The sequence below is a fragment of the Microtus pennsylvanicus genome, chromosome X (assembly GCF_037038515.1).
Source record: "Microtus pennsylvanicus isolate mMicPen1 chromosome X, mMicPen1.hap1, whole genome shotgun sequence".
Lineage (NCBI taxonomy): Eukaryota > Metazoa > Chordata > Mammalia > Rodentia > Cricetidae > Microtus > Microtus pennsylvanicus.
This window is the reverse complement of record NC_134601.1, coordinates 105,856,579-105,877,504: the sequence shown is the minus strand read 5'-3', so window position 1 is coordinate 105,877,504 and position 20,926 is coordinate 105,856,579. Positions and strand designations below refer to the sequence as shown.

The 20,926-nt window shown below is 44.1% G+C and overlaps 10 pseudogenes; all 10 read left to right on the top strand.

Annotated features, from left to right (window-relative positions):
- Nucleotides 1-45: 45 nt before the first annotated feature.
- LOC142841117 (splicing factor YJU2 pseudogene) lies at nt 46-987 on the top strand (annotated as a pseudogene).
- A 1,576-nt stretch (nt 988-2,563) lies between these two features.
- On the top strand, nt 2,564-4,120 carry LOC142840477 (ubiquitin-like protein 5 pseudogene; annotated as a pseudogene).
- Nucleotides 4,121-4,237: 117 nt separating this feature from the next.
- Nucleotides 4,238-5,179, top strand: LOC142841119 (splicing factor YJU2 pseudogene; annotated as a pseudogene).
- A 1,578-nt stretch (nt 5,180-6,757) lies between these two features.
- LOC142840476 (ubiquitin-like protein 5 pseudogene) lies at nt 6,758-8,316 on the top strand (annotated as a pseudogene).
- Nucleotides 8,317-8,426: 110 nt separating this feature from the next.
- LOC142841120 (splicing factor YJU2 pseudogene) lies at nt 8,427-9,368 on the top strand (annotated as a pseudogene).
- Nucleotides 9,369-10,944: 1,576 nt separating this feature from the next.
- On the top strand, nt 10,945-12,504 carry LOC142840474 (ubiquitin-like protein 5 pseudogene; annotated as a pseudogene).
- A 117-nt stretch (nt 12,505-12,621) lies between these two features.
- Nucleotides 12,622-13,563, top strand: LOC142841139 (splicing factor YJU2 pseudogene; annotated as a pseudogene).
- Nucleotides 13,564-15,138: 1,575 nt separating this feature from the next.
- Nucleotides 15,139-16,698, top strand: LOC142840473 (ubiquitin-like protein 5 pseudogene; annotated as a pseudogene).
- A 110-nt stretch (nt 16,699-16,808) lies between these two features.
- On the top strand, nt 16,809-17,750 carry LOC142841121 (splicing factor YJU2 pseudogene; annotated as a pseudogene).
- Nucleotides 17,751-19,327: 1,577 nt separating this feature from the next.
- LOC142840472 (ubiquitin-like protein 5 pseudogene) lies at nt 19,328-20,887 on the top strand (annotated as a pseudogene).
- Nucleotides 20,888-20,926: the final 39 nt, after the last annotated feature.

Genomic DNA, 20,926 nt, shown 5'->3' with positions numbered 1-20,926 from the left:
AAAAGAACACTGCTCCTTTGCTTGCTCCACAAACAGGAAGCCAATATGTCGGAACGGAAAATTCTAAACAAATACTACCCACCTGACTTCGACCCATCAAAAATCCCGAAACTCAAGCTACCCAAGGACCGGCAGTACGTGGTTCGACTGATGGTCCCCTTCAACATGAGGTGTAAGACATGTGGAGAATACATCTACAAGGGGAAGAAGTTCAATGCACGCAAGGAAATTGTCCAGAACGAGGCCTACCTGGACCTGCCTATCTTCCGCTTCTATATCAAGTGCACGCACTGCTTGGCCGAGATCACCTTCAAGACAGACCCTGAGAACACGAGCTACACTGTGGAGCATGGAGCCACACGCAACTTCCAGGCAGAGAAGCTCCTGGAGGAGGAGGAAAAGCGTGTGCAAAAGGAGCTGAACAACCCCATGAAGGTCCTAGAGAAAAGCACAAAAGACTGGAAGCTGGAGATGGAGGTGCTGGAAAATCTGCAGGAGCTGAAGGACCTGAACCAGAGGCAGGCACACGTGGACTTTGAGGCCATGTTGCTGCAGCACCGCCTGTCACAGGAACAGCAGCGACAGCAGGAGGAGGAGGAAGATGAGCGTGAGATTGCAGCCTTGCTGGAGGAGGCTCGCCACCGCAGGCTTCTGGAGGATTCTGACTCAGAAGATGAAGCTCCGCCTTCCCGACCAAGCTCAGCAGCAAAACCCAACCCCACAGCCATCCTGGTCGAGTCACCGAAGGCCAAGAGGAAGGCAGAGGCAGCGCGCAGCAGGGCACAGCTGGCCGGATTGGTGGTGCCAAAGAAGGTGAAGGCGGGAGCCAACAGGGGCTCAGAGCAGCTCCAGATGCCTGCCGTGGGTGCCCCCGAGAGCAGGAAGACAGCCAACCTTGCACCCCAGACACCCGGGGCCTCCTCCCTGAGCCAGCTGAGTGCATATGGGGACAGCGAGGACAGTGACTGCTGAGCCCCTACAGCTACATCACAGACCCAAGAAACCAGAGGAGGAGATGGGATCAAGGAAGGCACCTTCAGCAAGTTCCTCTTGACCATGACTCTATTGGTCCCAACATTCTTGCTTCCGTTTCTGCAGTGAGAGAAGTCCTCTGCAAGGTCAGCAGCCTCTCACTGAGCCCTACTCCTGAGACTTTTATCTACATAAAAATCTACTTAATCTCCGTGCTGTTCTGTGTATCTGCCGCCTTTACTTTGTCTCTCTCTCCAGGAAGCCTCGGGATGCTATTCCTTTCTGTAGCTCAGGATGGTACATCGCCCACAATGCTTGCATCCTTACGTTTTTTCCCTATAGAACTCCCATTAGTCCATACATAATTAAAATTGATTTCCCCCATCAAAAAAAAAAAAAAAGAATGTAATGGTGGATCTGAGAGGAGTTACTGGAGGGATAAATATCAAAACGCATTGTGTAGAATTCTCAAAGAATTAATAAAATATTTAAAATGCACATATTTCATATATAAAATATTTCTAGATTCTAGAATATGTCAAACAGCACAAAGGCTTAAGTAAAAATCATCAAATTCATAAAATAGTCACCACTAACAGGTTGTAGTAGCTTGATGTTAGCTGGCTACTGTGATCAATATTATAATAGACCTGTATGATGTTGACTAGACAGAAGTAGTGCTAGCACCTCAGAAATTTTTTCTGCATCATTTCAGCACAAATCTGTCTTGGAGGATTTGCCTCCCATTACTGGTAGCTAATCTACAGGCCGAACAAGGAAGTCTAATTACAAAGTCCTTCTTCTAGATGTCTCTTTGCCAAGACAGCCTGTCTTAATTTCTCCTTCATCTCCCTGTTGTTCTTATTTTGATGTCTGTCTTTTTCTCAGTATCTTTTTCTGACTCAAACATAAATTGTTAGTTTTATCTCTTTTGAAAGCTAAAGGAGAATAACCAACTATATAATCAAAACTTTCTTTTCTTGACATTGTTTATATTAGGAAGGTGTTACAATCACAGAGTATAGTATTAATGCATGCCTGTACTCTTATTTCTGAGAAGTTTTATGCTCATTTGTTTGGAAGTCTGGGGAAGAATTCAAGAGCTTGATAATTCTCAGAAAAAAAAATACCTTTTATTTATATCCTAAAAGAAAATCTCTCTTGCAATGAATTAAAGCACAGATACAGAAATAATTTTAAGAGCTATTTAAAAAACTATCTTTTCAAAATTTTTATGTCAAATCCAGTTCCCACTACCTCCCCTCCTTCTTCTCCTTCACCTTCCCTCCATCTTACCCCCATCCTTCCCCCCATTCACTCCTTAGAGGGGGTAAGGCTTCCCATAAGGAGCCGAAACATCTAGCACATTGCTTTGAGGCAGCACCAAGTCCCTCCCACTAAATCTAGGCTGAACAAGGTATCTATCCAGAGAGAATGGGTTCCAAAATGCCAGAACAGTCTTCCCCAGCCTTACCACTGACACCCACACTCAGAGGGCCTAATTTGGTCCTATGCTGGTTCCCTCACTGTCAGGCCAGAGTTGGTAGACCCCATTAGCTCAGGAAATATTTCTTTTTTAAAATTCAAAATAATGGTAGAGAAGGCTGAATTGTTATTTGGAAGGGATGAAAATAAAAGAACACTGCTATATATTCTAAATACACTTGGTAAAATACTGCACACTCTGGAGCAGAGTCTTCATGATTTTCTACCAACAATAAAACATTTGTACTAAGAATTTACAGAAGACTAAAATTGGAAAGTGTATTAGAAATATGCTGTTTCAAAACCCTGAAAGATTAATATTCAGGAGGATGCCTGTATGTTTTTCTTTGGGTTCTCCTTCTTATTTAGCTTCGCTAGGATCACTAATTATAGGCTCAATGTCTTTTATTTATGGCTAGAAACCAAATATGAGTGAGTACATCCCATGTTCCTCTTTTTGGGTCTGGCTTACCTCACTCAGGATAGTGTTTTCTATTTCCATCCATTTGCATGCAAAATTCAAGAAGTCCTTGTTTTTTACTGCTGAGTAGTACACTAATATGTATATATTTCATACTTTCTTCATCCATTCTTCCATTGAAGGGCATCTAGGTTGTTTCCAGGTTCTGGCTATTACAAACAATGCTGCTATGAACATAGTTGAGCATATACTTTTGTTGTATGATAGGGCATCTCTTGGGTATATACCTACATTGGAGCACCAGATAGAAATCTCAAGGTCCAAATCAGGAGCAGAAGGAGAGAGAGCACGAGCAAGGAACTCAGGACCGCGAGGGGTGCACCCACACACTGAGACAGTGGGGATGTTCTATTGGGAACTCACCAAGGCCAGCTGGCCTGGGTCTGAAAAAGCCTGGGATAAAACCGGACTCGGTGAATATAGCGGACAATGAGGACTACTGAGAACTCACGAACAATGGCGATGGGTTTCGATCCTACTGCACTTACTGGCTTTGTGGGAGCCTAGGCAGTTTGGAGGCTCACCTTACTGGACCTGGATGGAGGTGGGGGTTCTTTGGACTTCCCACAGGCAGGGAACCCTGATTGCTCTTTGGGATGAGGAGGGAGGGGGACTTGACTGGGGGAGGGGGAGGGAAATGGGAGGCGGTGGTGGGGAAGAGACAGAAATCTTTAATAAATAAATAAATTTGTTAAAAAAAAGAAAAGAGATTTATATATTTAAACCAATGAAATAAATCACTGGTTGGTTACAAGAAAAAAAAAAGAATGTAATGGTGGGTCCGAATAAATAGCGAGGGGACCGAAGAACACTGCTCCTCAGGGCTCTGCGTTCGAGCTAGGTATTGTGTCGTCTATAAGTTCCACGGGTTAGAGGTCCAGCCACAACGATTGAGGTCGTTTGCAATGACCATCTAGGGAAGAAAGTCCGCTTCAAGTGCAACACCGATGACACCATCGGGGACTTGAAGAAACTGATAGTGGCCCAAAGTGGCACCCGTTGAACAAAGATCGTCCTGAAAAAGTGGTACACGATTTTTAAGGACCACGTGTCTCTGGAAGATTATGAAATCCATGATGGGATGAACCTGGAGCTTTATTACCAGTAGACGGGAATTCCTTCTCCTTGCCTACTGTGCCTTCCTCTCCCACCCTCATTTGACACTAGTATAGATGTCCATTTTTAACATTCACATGAATTAAAAAACTTCAGTGCTGCTTTGTTCCTGTCCAAAAAGGAAAAAAGAAAAAAGAAAAAAGAACACTGCTCCTTTGCTTGCTCCACAAACAGGAAGCCAATATGTCGGAACGGAAAATTCTAAACAAATACTACCCACCTGACTTCGACCCATCAAAAATCCCGAAACTCAAGCTACCCAAGGACCGGCAGTACGTGGTTCGACTGATGGTCCCCTTCAACATGAGGTGTAAGACATGTGGAGAATACATCTACAAGGGGAAGAAGTTCAATGCACGCAAGGAAATTGTCCAGAACGAGGCCTACCTGGACCTGCCTATCTTCCGCTTCTATATCAAGTGCACGCACTGCTTGGCCGAGATCACCTTCAAGACAGACCCTGAGAACACGAGCTACACTGTGGAGCATGGAGCCACACGCAACTTCCAGGCAGAGAAGCTCCTGGAGGAGGAGGAAAAGCGTGTGCAAAAGGAGCTGAACAACCCCATGAAGGTCCTAGAGAAAAGCACAAAAGACTGGAAGCTGGAGATGGAGGTGCTGGAAAATCTGCAGGAGCTGAAGGACCTGAACCAGAGGCAGGCACACGTGGACTTTGAGGCCATGTTGCTGCAGCACCGCCTGTCACAGGAACAGCAGCGACAGCAGGAGGAGGAGGAAGATGAGCGTGAGATTGCAGCCTTGCTGGAGGAGGCTCGCCACCGCAGGCTTCTGGAGGATTCTGACTCAGAAGATGAAGCTCCGCCTTCCCGACCAAGCTCAGCAGCAAAACCCAACCCCACAGCCATCCTGGTCGAGTCACCGAAGGCCAAGAGGAAGGCAGAGGCAGCGCGCAGCAGGGCACAGCTGGCCGGATTGGTGGTGCCAAAGAAGGTGAAGGCGGGAGCCAACAGGGGCTCAGAGCAGCTCCAGATGCCTGCCGTGGGTGCCCCCGAGAGCAGGAAGACAGCCAACCTTGCACCCCAGACACCCGGGGCCTCCTCCCTGAGCCAGCTGAGTGCATATGGGGACAGCGAGGACAGTGACTGCTGAGCCCCTACAGCTACATCACAGACCCAAGAAACCAGAGGAGGAGATGGGATCAAGGAAGGCACCTTCAGCAAGTTCCTCTTGACCATGACTCTATTGGTCCCAACATTCTTGCTTCCGTTTCTGCAGTGAGAGAAGTCCTCTGCAAGGTCAGCAGCCTCTCACTGAGCCCTACTCCTGAGACTTTTATCTACATAAAAATCTACTTAATCTCCGTGCTGTTCTGTGTATCTGCCGCCTTTACTTTGTCTCTCTCTCCAGGAAGCCTCGGGATGCTATTCCTTTCTGTAGCTCAGGATGGTACATCGCCCACAATGCTTGCATCCTTACGTTTTTTCCCTATAGAACTCCCATTAGTCCATACATAATTAAAATTGATTTCCCCCATCAAAAAAAAAAAAAAAAGAATGTAATGGTGGATCTGAGAGGAGTTACTGGAGGGATAAATATCAAAACGCATTGTGTAGAATTCTCAAAGAATTAATAAAATATTTAAAATGCACATATTTCATATATAAAATATTTCTAGATTCTAGAATATGTCAAACAGCACAAAGGCTTAAGTAAAAATCATCAAATTCATAAAATAGTCACCACTAACAGGTTGTAGTAGCTTGATGTTAGCTGGCTACTGTGATCAATATTATAATAGACCTGTATGATGTTGACTAGACAGAAGTAGTGCTAGCACCTCAGAAATTTTTTCTGCATCATTTCAGCACAAATCTGTCTTGGAGGATTTGCCTCCCATTACTGGTAGCTAATCTACAGGCCGAACAAGGAAGTCTAATTACAAAGTCCTTCTTCTAGATGTCTCTTTGCCAAGACAGCCTGTCTTAATTTCTCCTTCATCTCCCTGTTGTTCTTATTTTGATGTCTGTCTTTTTCTCAGTATCTTTTTCTGACTCAAACATAAATTGTTAGTTTTATCTCTTTTGAAAGCTAAAGGAGAATAACCAACTATATAATCAAAACTTTCTTTTCTTGACATTGTTTATATTAGGAAGGTGTTACAATCACAGAGTATAGTATTAATGCATGCCTGTACTCTTATTTCTGAGAAGTTTTATGCTCATTTGTTTGGAAGTCTGGGGAAGAATTCAAGAGCTTGATAATTCTCAGAAAAAAAAAATACCTTTTATTTATATCCTAAAAGAAAATCTCTCTTGCAATGAATTAAAGCACAGATACAGAAATAATTTTAAGAGCTATTTAAAAAACTATCTTTTCAAAATTTTTATGTCGAATCCAGTTCCCACTACCTCCCCTCCTTCTTCTCCTTCACCTTCCCTCCATCTTACCCCCATCCTTCCCCCCATTCACTCCTTAGAGGGGGTAAGGCTTCCCATAAGGAGCCGAAACATCTAGCACATTGCTTTGAGGCAGCACCAAGTCCCTCCCACTAAATCTAGGCTGAACAAGGTATCTATCCAGAGAGAATGGGTTCCAAAATGCCAGAACAGTCTTCCCCAGCCTTACCACTGACACCCACACTCAGAGGGCCTAATTTGGTCCTATGCTGGTTCCCTCACTGTCAGGCCAGAGTTGGTAGACCCCATTAGCTCAGGAAATATTTCTTTTTTAAAATTCAAAATAATGGTAGAGAAGGCTGAATTGTTATTTGGAAGGGATGAAAATAAAAGAACACTGCTATATATTCTAAATACACTTGGTAAAATACTGCACACTCTGGAGCAGAGTCTTCATGATTTTCTACCAACAATAAAACATTTGTACTAAGAATTTACAGAAGACTAAAATTGGAAAGTGTATTAGAAATATGCTGTTTCAAAACCCTGAAAGATTAATATTCAGGAGGATGCCTGTATGTTTTTCTTTGGGTTCTCCTTCTTATTTAGCTTCGCTAGGATCACTAATTATAGGCTCAATGTCTTTTATTTATGGCTAGAAACCAAATATGAGTGAGTACATCCCATGTTCCTCTTTTTGGGTCTGGCTTACCTCACTCAGGATAGTGTTTTCTATTTCCATCCATTTGCATGCAAAATTCAAGAAGTCCTTGTTTTTTACTGCTGAGTAGTACACTAATATGTATATATTTCATACTTTCTTCATCCATTCTTCCATTGAAGGGCATCTAGGTTGTTTCCAGGTTCTGGCTATTACAAACAATGCTGCTATGAACATAGTTGAGCATATACTTTTGTTGTATGATAGGGCATCTCTTGGGTATATACCTACATTGGAGCACCAGATAGAAATCTCAAGGTCCAAATCAGGAGCAGAAGGAGAGAGAGCACGAGCAAGGAACTCAGGACCGCGAGGGGTGCACCCACACACTGAGACAGTGGGGATGTTCTATTGGGAACTCACCAAGGCCAGCTGGCCTGGGTCTGAAAAAGCCTGGGATAAAACCGGACTCGGTGAATATAGCGGACAATGAGGACTACTGAGAACTCACGAACAATGGCGATGGGTTTCGATCCTACTGCACGTACTGGCTTTGTGGGAGCCTAGGCAGTTTGGAGGCTCACCTTACTGGACCTGGATGGAGGTGGGGGTTCCTTGGACTTCCCACAGGCAGGGATCCCTGATTGCTCTTTGGGATGAGGAGGGAGGGGGACTTGATTGGGGGAGGGGGAGGGAAATGGGAGGCGGTGGTGGGGAAGAGACAGAAATCTTTAATAAATAAATAAATTTGTTAAAAAAAAGAAAAGAGATTTATATATTTAAACCAATGAAATAAATCACTGGTTGGTTACAAGAAAAAAAAAAAAGAATGTAATGGTGGGTCCGAATAAATAGCGAGGGGACCGAAGAACACTGCTCCTCAGGGCTCTGTGTTCGAGCTAGGTATTGTGTCGTCTATAAGTTCCACGGGTTAGAGGTCCAGCCACAACGATTGAGGTCGTTTGCAATGACCATCTAGGGAAGAAAGTCCGCTTCAAGTGCAACACCGATGACACCATCGGGGACTTGAAGAAACTGATAGTGGCCCAAAGTGGCACCCGTTGAACAAAGATCGTCCTGAAAAAGTGGTACACGATTTTTAAGGACCACGTGTCTCTGGAAGATTATGAAATCCATGATGGGATGAACCTGGAGCTTTATTACCAGTAGACGGGAATTCCTTCTCCTTGCCTACTGTGCCTTCCTCTCCCACCCTCATTTGACACTAGTATAGATGTCCATTTTTAACATTCACATGAATTAAAAAACTTCAGTGCTGCTTTGTTCCTGTCCAAAAAGGAAAAAAGAAAAAAGAACACTGCTCCTTTGCTTGCTCCACAAACAGGAAGCCAATATGTCGGAACGGAAAATTCTAAACAAATACTACCCACCTGACTTCGACCCATCAAAAATCCCGAAACTCAAGCTACCCAAGGACCGGCAGTACGTGGTTCGACTGATGGTCCCCTTCAACATGAGGTGTAAGACATGTGGAGAATACATCTACAAGGGGAAGAAGTTCAATGCACGCAAGGAAATTGTCCAGAACGAGGCCTACCTGGACCTGCCTATCTTCCGCTTCTATATCAAGTGCACGCACTGCTTGGCCGAGATCACCTTCAAGACAGACCCTGAGAACACGAGCTACACTGTGGAGCATGGAGCCACACGCAACTTCCAGGCAGAGAAGCTCCTGGAGGAGGAGGAAAAGCGTGTGCAAAAGGAGCTGAACAACCCCATGAAGGTCCTAGAGAAAAGCACAAAAGACTGGAAGCTGGAGATGGAGGTGCTGGAAAATCTGCAGGAGCTGAAGGACCTGAACCAGAGGCAGGCACACGTGGACTTTGAGGCCATGTTGCTGCAGCACCGCCTGTCACAGGAACAGCAGCGACAGCAGGAGGAGGAGGAAGATGAGCGTGAGATTGCAGCCTTGCTGGAGGAGGCTCGCCACCGCAGGCTTCTGGAGGATTCTGACTCAGAAGATGAAGCTCCGCCTTCCCGACCAAGCTCAGCAGCAAAACCCAACCCCACAGCCATCCTGGTCGAGTCACCGAAGGCCAAGAGGAAGGCAGAGGCAGCGCGCAGCAGGGCACAGCTGGCCGGATTGGTGGTGCCAAAGAAGGTGAAGGCGGGAGCCAACAGGGGCTCAGAGCAGCTCCAGATGCCTGCCGTGGGTGCCCCCGAGAGCAGGAAGACAGCCAACCTTGCACCCCAGACACCCGGGGCCTCCTCCCTGAGCCAGCTGAGTGCATATGGGGACAGCGAGGACAGTGACTGCTGAGCCCCTACAGCTACATCACAGACCCAAGAAACCAGAGGAGGAGATGGGATCAAGGAAGGCACCTTCAGCAAGTTCCTCTTGACCATGACTCTATTGGTCCCAACATTCTTGCTTCCGTTTCTGCAGTGAGAGAAGTCCTCTGCAAGGTCAGCAGCCTCTCACTGAGCCCTACTCCTGAGACTTTTATCTACATAAAAATCTACTTAATCTCCGTGCTGTTCTGTGTATCTGCCGCCTTTACTTTGTCTCTCTCTCCAGGAAGCCTCGGGATGCTATTCCTTTCTGTAGCTCAGGATGGTACATCGCCCACAATGCTTGCATCCTTACGTTTTTTCCCTATAGAACTCCCATTAGTCCATACATAATTAAAATTGATTTCCCCCATCAAAAAAAAAAAAAAAGAATGTAATGGTGGATCTGAGAGGAGTTACTGGAGGGATAAATATCAAAACGCATTGTGTAGAATTCTCAAAGAATTAATAAAATATTTAAAATGCACATATTTCATATATAAAATATTTCTAGATTCTAGAATATGTCAAACAGCACAAAGGCTTAAGTAAAAATCATCAAATTCATAAAATAGTCACCACTAACAGGTTGTAGTAGCTTGATGTTAGCTGGCTACTGTGATCAATATTATAATAGACCTGTATGATGTTGACTAGACAGAAGTAGTGCTAGCACCTCAGAAATTTTTTCTGCATCATTTCAGCACAAATCTGTCTTGGAGGATTTGCCTCCCATTACTGGTAGCTAATCTACAGGCCGAACAAGGAAGTCTAATTACAAAGTCCTTCTTCTAGATGTCTCTTTGCCAAGACAGCCTGTCTTAATTTCTCCTTCATCTCCCTGTTGTTCTTATTTTGATGTCTGTCTTTTTCTCAGTATCTTTTTCTGACTCAAACATAAATTGTTAGTTTTATCTCTTTTGAAAGCTAAAGGAGAATAACCAACTATATAATCAAAACTTTCTTTTCTTGACATTGTTTATATTAGGAAGGTGTTACAATCACAGAGTATAGTATTAATGCATGCCTGTACTCTTATTTCTGAGAAGTTTTATGCTCATTTGTTTGGAAGTCTGGGGAAGAATTCAAGAGCTTGATAATTCTCAGAAAAAAAAATACCTTTTATTTATATCCTAAAAGAAAATCTCTCTTGCAATGAATTAAAGCACAGATACAGAAATAATTTTAAGAGCTATTTAAAAAACTATCTTTTCAAAATTTTTATGTCAAATCCAGTTCCCACTACCTCCCCTCCTTCTTCTCCTTCACCTTCCCTCCATCTTACCCCCATCCTTCCCCCCATTCACTCCTTAGAGGGGGTAAGGCTTCCCATAAGGAGCCGAAACATCTAGCACATTGCTTTGAGGCAGCACCAAGTCCCTCCCACTAAATCTAGGCTGAACAAGGTATCTATCCAGAGAGAATGGGTTCCAAAATGCCAGAACAGTCTTCCCCAGCCTTACCACTGACACCCACACTCAGAGGGCCTAATTTGGTCCTATGCTGGTTCCCTCACTGTCAGGCCAGAGTTGGTAGACCCCATTAGCTCAGGAAATATTTCTTTTTTAAAATTCAAAATAATGGTAGAGAAGGCTGAATTGTTATTTGGAAGGGATGAAAATAAAAGAACACTGCTATATATTCTAAATACACTTGGTAAAATACTGCACACTCTGGAGCAGAGTCTTCATGATTTTCTACCAACAATAAAACATTTGTACTAAGAATTTACAGAAGACTAAAATTGGAAAGTGTATTAGAAATATGCTGTTTCAAAACCCTGAAAGATTAATATTCAGGAGGATGCCTGTATGTTTTTCTTTGGGTTCTCCTTCTTATTTAGCTTCGCTAGGATCACTAATTATAGGCTCAATGTCTTTTATTTATGGCTAGAAACCAAATATGAGTGAGTACATCCCATGTTCCTCTTTTTGGGTCTGGCTTACCTCACTCAGGATAGTGTTTTCTATTTCCATCCATTTGCATGCAAAATTCAAGAAGTCCTTGTTTTTTACTGCTGAGTAGTACACTAATATGTATATATTTCATACTTTCTTCATCCATTCTTCCATTGAAGGGCATCTAGGTTGTTTCCAGGTTCTGGCTATTACAAACAATGCTGCTATGAACATAGTTGAGCATATACTTTTGTTGTATGATAGGGCATCTCTTGGGTATATACCTACATTGGAGCACCAGATAGAAATCTCAAGGTCCAAATCAGGAGCAGAAGGAGAGAGAGCACGAGCAAGGAACTCAGGACCGCGAGGGGTGCACCCACACACTGAGACAGTGGGGATGTTCTATTGGGAACTCACCAAGGCCAGCTGGCCTGGGTCTGAAAAAGCCTGGGATAAAACCGGACTCGGTGAATATAGCGGACAATGAGGACTACTGAGAACTCACGAACAATGGCGATGGGTTTCGATCCTACTGCACGTACTGGCTTTGTGGGAGCCTAGGCAGTTTGGAGGCTCACCTTACTGGACCTGGATGGAGGTGGGGGTTCCTTGGACTTCCCACAGGCAGGGATCCCTGATTGCTCTTTGGGATGAGGAGGGAGGGGGACTTGATTGGGGGAAGGGGAGGGAAATGGGAGGCGGTGGTGGGGAAGAGACAGAAATCTTTAATAAATAAATAAATTTGTTAAAAAAAAAGAAAAGAGATTTATATATTTAAACCAATGAAATAAATCACTGGTTGGTTACAAGAAAAAAAAAAAAGAATGTAATGGTGGGTCCGAATAAATAGCGAGGGGACCGAAGAACACTGCTCCTCAGGGCTCTGCGTTCGAGCTAGGTATTGTGTCGTCTATAAGTTCCACGGGTTAGAGGTCCAGCCACAACGATTGAGGTCGTTTGCAATGACCATCTAGGGAAGAAAGTCCGCTTCAAGTGCAACACCGATGACACCATCGGGGACTTGAAGAAACTGATAGTGGCCCAAAGTGGCACCCGTTGAACAAAGATCGTCCTGAAAAAGTGGTACACGATTTTTAAGGACCACGTGTCTCTGGAAGATTATGAAATCCATGATGGGATGAACCTGGAGCTTTATTACCAGTAGACGGGAATTCCTTCTCCTTGCCTACTGTGCCTTCCTCTCCCACCCTCATTTGACACTAGTATAGATGTCCATTTTTAACATTCACATGAATTAAAAAACTTCAGTGCTGCTTTGTTCCTGTCCAAAAAGGAAAAAAGAAAAAAGAAAAAAGAACACTGCTCCTTTGCTTGCTCCACAAACAGGAAGCCAATATGTCGGAACGGAAAATTCTAAACAAATACTACCCACCTGACTTCGACCCATCAAAAATCCCGAAACTCAAGCTACCCAAGGACCGGCAGTACGTGGTTCGACTGATGGTCCCCTTCAACATGAGGTGTAAGACATGTGGAGAATACATCTACAAGGGGAAGAAGTTCAATGCACGCAAGGAAATTGTCCAGAACGAGGCCTACCTGGACCTGCCTATCTTCCGCCTTTATATCAAGTGCACGCACTGCTTGGCCGAGATCACCTTCAAGACAGACCCTGAGAACACGAGCTACACTGTGGAGCATGGAGCCACACGCAACTTCCAGGCAGAGAAGCTCCTGGAGGAGGAGGAAAAGCGTGTGCAAAAGGAGCTGAACAACCCCATGAAGGTCCTAGAGAAAAGCACAAAAGACTGGAAGCTGGAGATGGAGGTGCTGGAAAATCTGCAGGAGCTGAAGGACCTGAACCAGAGGCAGGCACACGTGGACTTTGAGGCCATGTTGCTGCAGCACCGCCTGTCACAGGAACAGCAGCGACAGCAGGAGGAGGAGGAAGATGAGCGTGAGATTGCAGCCTTGCTGGAGGAGGCTCGCCACCGCAGGCTTCTGGAGGATTCTGACTCAGAAGATGAAGCTCCGCCTTCCCGACCAAGCTCAGCAGCAAAACCCAACCCCACAGCCATCCTGGTCGAGTCACCGAAGGCCAAGAGGAAGGCAGAGGCAGCGCGCAGCAGGGCACAGCTGGCCGGATTGGTGGTGCCAAAGAAGGTGAAGGCGGGAGCCAACAGGGGCTCAGAGCAGCTCCAGATGCCTGCCGTGGGTGCCCCCGAGAGCAGGAAGACAGCCAACCTTGCACCCCAGACACCCGGGGCCTCCTCCCTGAGCCAGCTGAGTGCATATGGGGACAGCGAGGACAGTGACTGCTGAGCCCCTACAGCTACATCACAGACCCAAGAAACCAGAGGAGGAGATGGGATCAAGGAAGGCACCTTCAGCAAGTTCCTCTTGACCATGACTCTATTGGTCCCAACATTCTTGCTTCCGTTTCTGCAGTGAGAGAAGTCCTCTGCAAGGTCAGCAGCCTCTCACTGAGCCCTACTCCTGAGACTTTTATCTACATAAAAATCTACTTAATCTCCGTGCTGTTCTGTGTATCTGCCGCCTTTACTTTGTCTCTCTCTCCAGGAAGCCTCGGGATGCTATTCCTTTCTGTAGCTCAGGATGGTACATCGCCCACAATGCTTGCATCCTTACGTTTTTTCCCTATAGAACTCCCATTAGTCCATACATAATTAAAATTGATTTCCCCCATCAAAAAAAAAAAAAAAGAATGTAATGGTGGATCTGAGAGGAGTTACTGGAGGGATAAATATCAAAACGCATTGTGTAGAATTCTCAAAGAATTAATAAAATATTTAAAATGCACATATTTCATATATAAAATATTTCTAGATTCTAGAATATGTCAAACAGCACAAAGGCTTAAGTAAAAATCATCAAATTCATAAAATAGTCACCACTAACAGGTTGTAGTAGCTTGATGTTAGCTGGCTACTGTGATCAATATTATAATAGACCTGTATGATGTTGACTAGACAGAAGTAGTGCTAGCACCTCAGAAATTTTTTCTGCATCATTTCAGCACAAATCTGTCTTGGAGGATTTGCCTCCCATTACTGGTAGCTAATCTACAGGCCGAACAAGGAAGTCTAATTACAAAGTACTTCTTCTAGATGTCTCTTTGCCAAGACAGCCTGTCTTAATTTCTCCTTCATCTCCCTGTTGTTCTTATTTTGATGTCTGTCTTTTTCTCAGTATCTTTTTCTGACTCAAACATAAATTGTTAGTTTTATCTCTTTTGAAAGCTAAAGGAGAATAACCAACTATATAATCAAAACTTTCTTTTCTTGACATTGTTTATATTAGGAAGGTGTTACAATCACAGAGTATAGTATTAATGCATGCCTGTACTCTTATTTCTGAGAAGTTTTATGCTCATTTGTTTGGAAGTCTGGGGAAGAATTCAAGAGTTTGATAATTCTCAGAAAAAAAATACCTTTTATTTATATCCTAAAAGAAAATCTCTCTTGCAATGAATTAAAGCACAGATACAGAAATAATTTTAAGAGCTATTTAAAAAACTATCTTTTCACAATTTTTATGTCGAATCCAGTTCCCACTACCTCCCCTCCTTCTTCTCCTTCACCTTCCCTCCATCTTACCCCCATCCTTCCCCCCATTCACTCCTTAGAGGGGGTAAGGCTTCCCATAAGGAGCCGAAACATCTAGCACATTGCTTTGAGGCAGCACCAAGTCCCTCCCACTAAATCTAGGCTGAACAAGGTATCTATCCAGAGAGAATGGGTTCCAAAATGCCAGAACAGTCTTCCCCAGCCTTACCACTGACACCCACACTCAGAGGGCCTAATTTGGTCCTATGCTGGTTCCCTCACTGTCAGGCCAGAGTTGGTAGACCCCATTAGCTCAGGAAATATTTCTTTTTTAAAATTCAAAATAATGGTAGAGAAGGCTGAATTGTTATTTGGAAGGGATGAAAATAAAAGAACACTGCTATATATTCTAAATACACTTGGTAAAATACTGCACACTCTGGAGCAGAGTCTTCATGATTTTCTACCAACAATAAAACATTTGTACTAAGAATTTACAGAAGACTAAAATTGGAAAGTGTATTAGAAATATGCTGTTTCAAAACCCTGAAAGATTAATATTCAGGAGGATGCCTGTATGTTTTTCTTTGGGTTCTCCTTCTTATTTAGCTTCGCTAGGATCACTAATTATAGGCTCAATGTCTTTTATTTATGGCTAGAAACCAAATATGAGTGAGTACATCCCATGTTCCTCTTTTTGGGTCTGGCTTACCTCACTCAGGATAGTGTTTTCTATTTCCATCCATTTGCATGCAAAATTCAAGAAGTCCTTGTTTTTTACTGCTGAGTAGTACACTAATATGTATATATTTCATACTTTCTTCATCCATTCTTCCATTGAAGGGCATCTAGGTTGTTTCCAGGTTCTGGCTATTACAAACAATGCTGCTATGAACATAGTTGAGCATATACTTTTGTTGTATGATAGGGCATCTCTTGGGTATATACCTACATTGGAGCACCAGATAGAAATCTCAAGGTCCAAATCAGGAGCAGAAGGAGAGAGAGCACGAGCAAGGAACTCAGGACCGCGAGGGGTGCACCCACACACTGAGACAGTGGGGATGTTCTATTGGGAACTCACCAAGGCCAGCTGGCCTGGGTCTGAAAAAGCCTGGGATAAAACCGGACTCGGTGAATATAGCAGACAATGAGGACTACTGAGAACTCACGAACAATGGCGATGGGTTTCGATCCTACTGCACTTACTGGCTTTGTGGGAGCCTAGGCAGTTTGGAGGCTCACCTTACTGGACCTGGATGGAGGTGGGGGTTCTTTGGACTTCCCACAGGCAGGGAACGCTGATTGCTCTTTGGGATGAGGAGGGAGGGGGACTTGACTGGGGGAGGGGGAGGGAAATGGGAGGCGGTGGTGGGGAAGAGACAGAAATCTTTAATAAATAAATAAATTTGTTAAAAAAAAGAAAAGAGATTTATATATTTAAACCAATGAAATAAATCACTGGTTGGTTACAAGAAAAAAAAAAAAAGAATGTAATGGTGGGTCCGAATAAATAGCGAGGGGACCGAAGAACACTGCTCCTCAGGGCTCTGCGTTCGAGCTAGGTATTGTGTCGTCTATAAGTTCCACGGGTTAGAGGTCCAGCCACAACGATTGAGGTCGTTTGCAATGACCATCTAGGGAAGAAAGTCCGCTTCAAGTGCAACACCGATGACACCATCGGGGACTTGAAGAAACTGATAGTGGCCCAAAGTGGCACCCGTTGAACAAAGATCGTCCTGAAAAAGTGGTACACGATTTTTAAGGACCACGTGTCTCTGGAAGATTATGAAATCCATGATGGGATGAACCTGGAGCTTTATTACCAGTAGACGGGAATTCCTTCTCCTTGCCTACTGTGCCTTCCTCTCCCACCCTCATTTGACACTAGTATAGATGTCCATTTTTAACATTCACATGAATTAAAAAACTTCAGTGCTGCTTTGTTCCTGTCCAAAAAGGAAAAAAGAAAAAAGAACACTGCTCCTTTGCTTGCTCCACAAACAGGAAGCCAATATGTCGGAACGGAAAATTCTAAACAAATACTACCCACCTGACTTCGACCCATCAAAAATCCCGAAACTCAAGCTACCCAAGGACCGGCAGTACGTGGTTCGACTGATGGTCCCCTTCAACATGAGGTGTAAGACATGTGGAGAATACATCTACAAGGGGAAGAAGTTCAATGCACGCAAGGAAATTGTCCAGAACGAGGCCTACCTGGACCTGCCTATCTTCCGCTTCTATATCAAGTGCACGCACTGCTTGGCCGAGATCACCTTCAAGACAGACCCTGAGAACACGAGCTACACTGTGGAGCATGGAGCCACACGCAACTTCCAGGCAGAGAAGCTCCTGGAGGAGGAGGAAAAGCGTGTGCAAAAGGAGCTGAACAACCCCATGAAGGTCCTAGAGAAAAGCACAAAAGACTGGAAGCTGGAGATGGAGGTGCTGGAAAATCTGCAGGAGCTGAAGGACCTGAACCAGAGGCAGGCACACGTGGACTTTGAGGCCATGTTGCTGCAGCACCGCCTGTCACAGGAACAGCAGCGACAGCAGGAGGAGGAGGAAGATGAGCGTGAGATTGCAGCCTTGCTGGAGGAGGCTCGCCACCGCAGGCTTCTGGAGGATTCTGACTCAGAAGATGAAGCTCCGCCTTCCCGACCAAGCTCAGCAGCAAAACCCAACCCCACAGCCATCCTGGTCGAGTCACCGAAGGCCAAGAGGAAGGCAGAGGCAGCGCGCAGCAGGGCACAGCTGGCCGGATTGGTGGTGCCAAAGAAGGTGAAGGCGGGAGCCAACAGGGGCTCAGAGCAGCTCCAGATGCCTGCCGTGGGTGCCCCCGAGAGCAGGAAGACAGCCAACCTTGCACCCCAGACACCCGGGGCCTCCTCCCTGAGCCAGCTGAGTGCATATGGGGACAGCGAGGACAGTGACTGCTGAGCCCCTACAGCTACATCACAGACCCAAGAAACCAGAGGAGGAGATGGGATCAAGGAAGGCACCTTCAGCAAGTTCCTCTTGACCATGACTCTATTGGTCCCAACATTCTTGCTTCCGTTTCTGCAGTGAGAGAAGTCCTCTGCAAGGTCAGCAGCCTCTCACTGAGCCCTACTCCTGAGACTTTTATCTACATAAAAATCTACTTAATCTCCGTGCTGTTCTGTGTATCTGCCGCCTTTACTTTGTCTCTCTCTCCAGGAAGCCTCGGGATGCTATTCCTTTCTGTAGCTCAGGATGGTACATCGCCCACAATGCTTGCATCCTTACGTTTTTTCCCTATAGAACTCCCATTAGTCCATACATAATTAAAATTGATTTCCCCCATCAAAAAAAAAAAAAAAAAGAATGTAATGGTGGATCTGAGAGGAGTTACTGGAGGGATAAATATCAAAACGCATTGTGTAGAATTCTCAAAGAATTAATAAAATATTTAAAATGCACATATTTCATATATAAAATATTTCTAGATTCTAGAATATGTCAAACAGCACAAAGGCTTAAGTAAAAATCATCAAATTCATAAAATAGTCACCACTAACAGGTTGTAGTAGCTTGATGTTAGCTGGCTACTGTGATCAATATTATAATAGACCTGTATGATGTTGACTAGACAGAAGTAGTGCTAGCACCTCAGAAATTTTTTCTGCATCATTTCAGCACAAATCTGTCTTGGAGGATTTGCCTCCCATTACTGGTAGCTAATCTACAGGCCGAACAAGGAAGTCTAATTACAAAGTACTTCTTCTAGATGTCTCTTTGCCAAGACAGCCTGTCTTAATTTCTCCTTCATCTCCCTGTTGTTCTTATTTTGATGTCTGTCTTTTTCTCAGTATCTTTTTCTGACTCAAACATAAATTGTTAGTTTTATCTCTTTTGAAAGCTAAAGGAGAATAACCAACTATATAATCAAAACTTTCTTTTCTTGACATTGTTTATATTAGGAAGGTGTTACAATCACAGAGTATAGTATTAATGCATGCCTGTACTCTTATTTCTGAGAAGTTTTATGCTCATTTGTTTGGAAGTCTGGGGAAGAATTCAAGAGTTTGATAATTCTCAGAAAAAAAATACCTTTTATTTATATCCTAAAAGAAAATCTCTCTTGCAATGAATTAAAGCACAGATACAGAAATAATTTTAAGAGCTATTTAAAAAACTATCTTTTCACAATTTTTATGTCGAATCCAGTTCCCACTACCTCCCCTCCTTCTTCTCCTTCACCTTCCCTCCATCTTACCCCCATCCTTCCCCCCATTCACTCCTTAGAGGGGGTAAGGCTTCCCATAAGGAGCCGAAACATCTAGCACATTGCTTTGAGGCAGCACCAAGTCCCTCCCACTAAATCTAGGCTGAACAAGGTATCTATCCAGAGAGAATGGGTTCCAAAATGCCAGAACAGTCTTCCCCAGCCTTACCACTGACACCCACACTCAGAGGGCCTAATTTGGTCCTATGCTGGTTCCCTCACTGTCAGGCCAGAGTTGGTAGACCCCATTAGCTCAGGAAATATTTCTTTTTTAAAATTCAAAATAATGGTAGAGAAGGCTGAATTGTTATTTGGAAGGGATGAAAATAAAAGAACACTGCTATATATTCTAAATACACTTGGTAAAATACTGCACACTCTGGAGCAGAGTCTTCATGATTTTCTACCAACAATAAAACATTTGTACTAAGAATTTACAGAAGACTAAAATTGGAAAGTGTATTAGAAATATGCTGTTTCAAAACCCTGAAAGATTAATATTCAGGAGGATGCCTGTATGTTTTTCTTTGGGTTCTCCTTCTTATTTAGCTTCGCTAGGATCACTAATTATAGGCTCAATGTCTTTTATTTATGGCTAGAAACCAAATATGAGTGAGTACATCCCATGTTCCTCTTTTTGGGTCTGGCTTACCTCACTCAGGATAGTGTTTTCTATTTCCATCCATTTGCATGCAAAATTCAAGAAGTCCTTGTTTTTTACTGCTGAGTAGTACACTAATATGTATATATTTCATACTTTCTTCATCCATTCTTCCATTGAAGGGCATCTAGGTTGTTTCCAGGTTCTGGCTATTACAAACAATGCTGCTATGAACATAGTTGAGCATATACTTTTGTTGTATGATAGGGCATCTCTTGGGTATATACCTACATTGGAGCACCAGATAGAAATCTCAAGGTCCAAATCAGGAGCAGAAGGAGAGAGAGCACGAGCAAGGAACTCAGGACCGCGAGGGGTGCACCCACACACTGAGACAGTGGGGATGTTCTATTGGGAACTCACCAAGGCCAGCTGGCCTGGGTCTGAAAAAGCCTGGGATAAAACCGGACTCGGTGAATATAGCAGACAATGAGGACTACTGAGAACTCACGAACAATGGCGATGGGTTTCGATCCTACTGCACTTACTGGCTTTGTGGGAGCCTAGGCAGTTTGGAGGCTCACCTTACTGGACCTGGATGGAGGTGGGGGTTCTTTGGACTTCCCACAGGCAGGGAACGCTGATTGCTCTTTGGGATGAGGAGGGAGGGGGACTTGACTGGGGGAGGGGGAGGGAAATGGGAGGCGGTGGTGGGGAAGAGACAGAAATCTTTAATAAATAAATAAATTTGTTAAAAAAAAGAAAAGAGATTTATATATTTAAACCAATGAAATAAATCACTGGTTGGTTACAAGAAAAAAAAAAAAAGAATGTAATGGTGGGTCCGAATAAATAGCGAGGGGACCGAAGAACACTGCTCCTCAGGGCTCTGCGTTCGAGCTAGGTATTGTGTCGTCTATAAGTTCCACGGGTTAGAGGTCCAGCCACAACGATTGAGGTCGTTTGCAATGACCATCTAGGGAAGAAAGTCCGCTTCAAGTGCAACACCGATGACACCATCGGGGACTTGAAGAAACTGATAGTGGCCCAAAGTGGCACCCGTTGAACAAAGATCGTCCTGAAAAAGTGGTACACGATTTTTAAGGACCACGTGTCTCTGGAAGATTATGAAATCCATGATGGGATGAACCTGGAGCTTTATTACCAGTAGACGGGAATTCCTTCTCCTTGCCTACTGTGCCTTCCTCTCCCACCCTCATTTGACACTAGTATAGATGTCCATTTTTAACATTCACATGAATTAAAAAACTTCAGTGCTGCTTT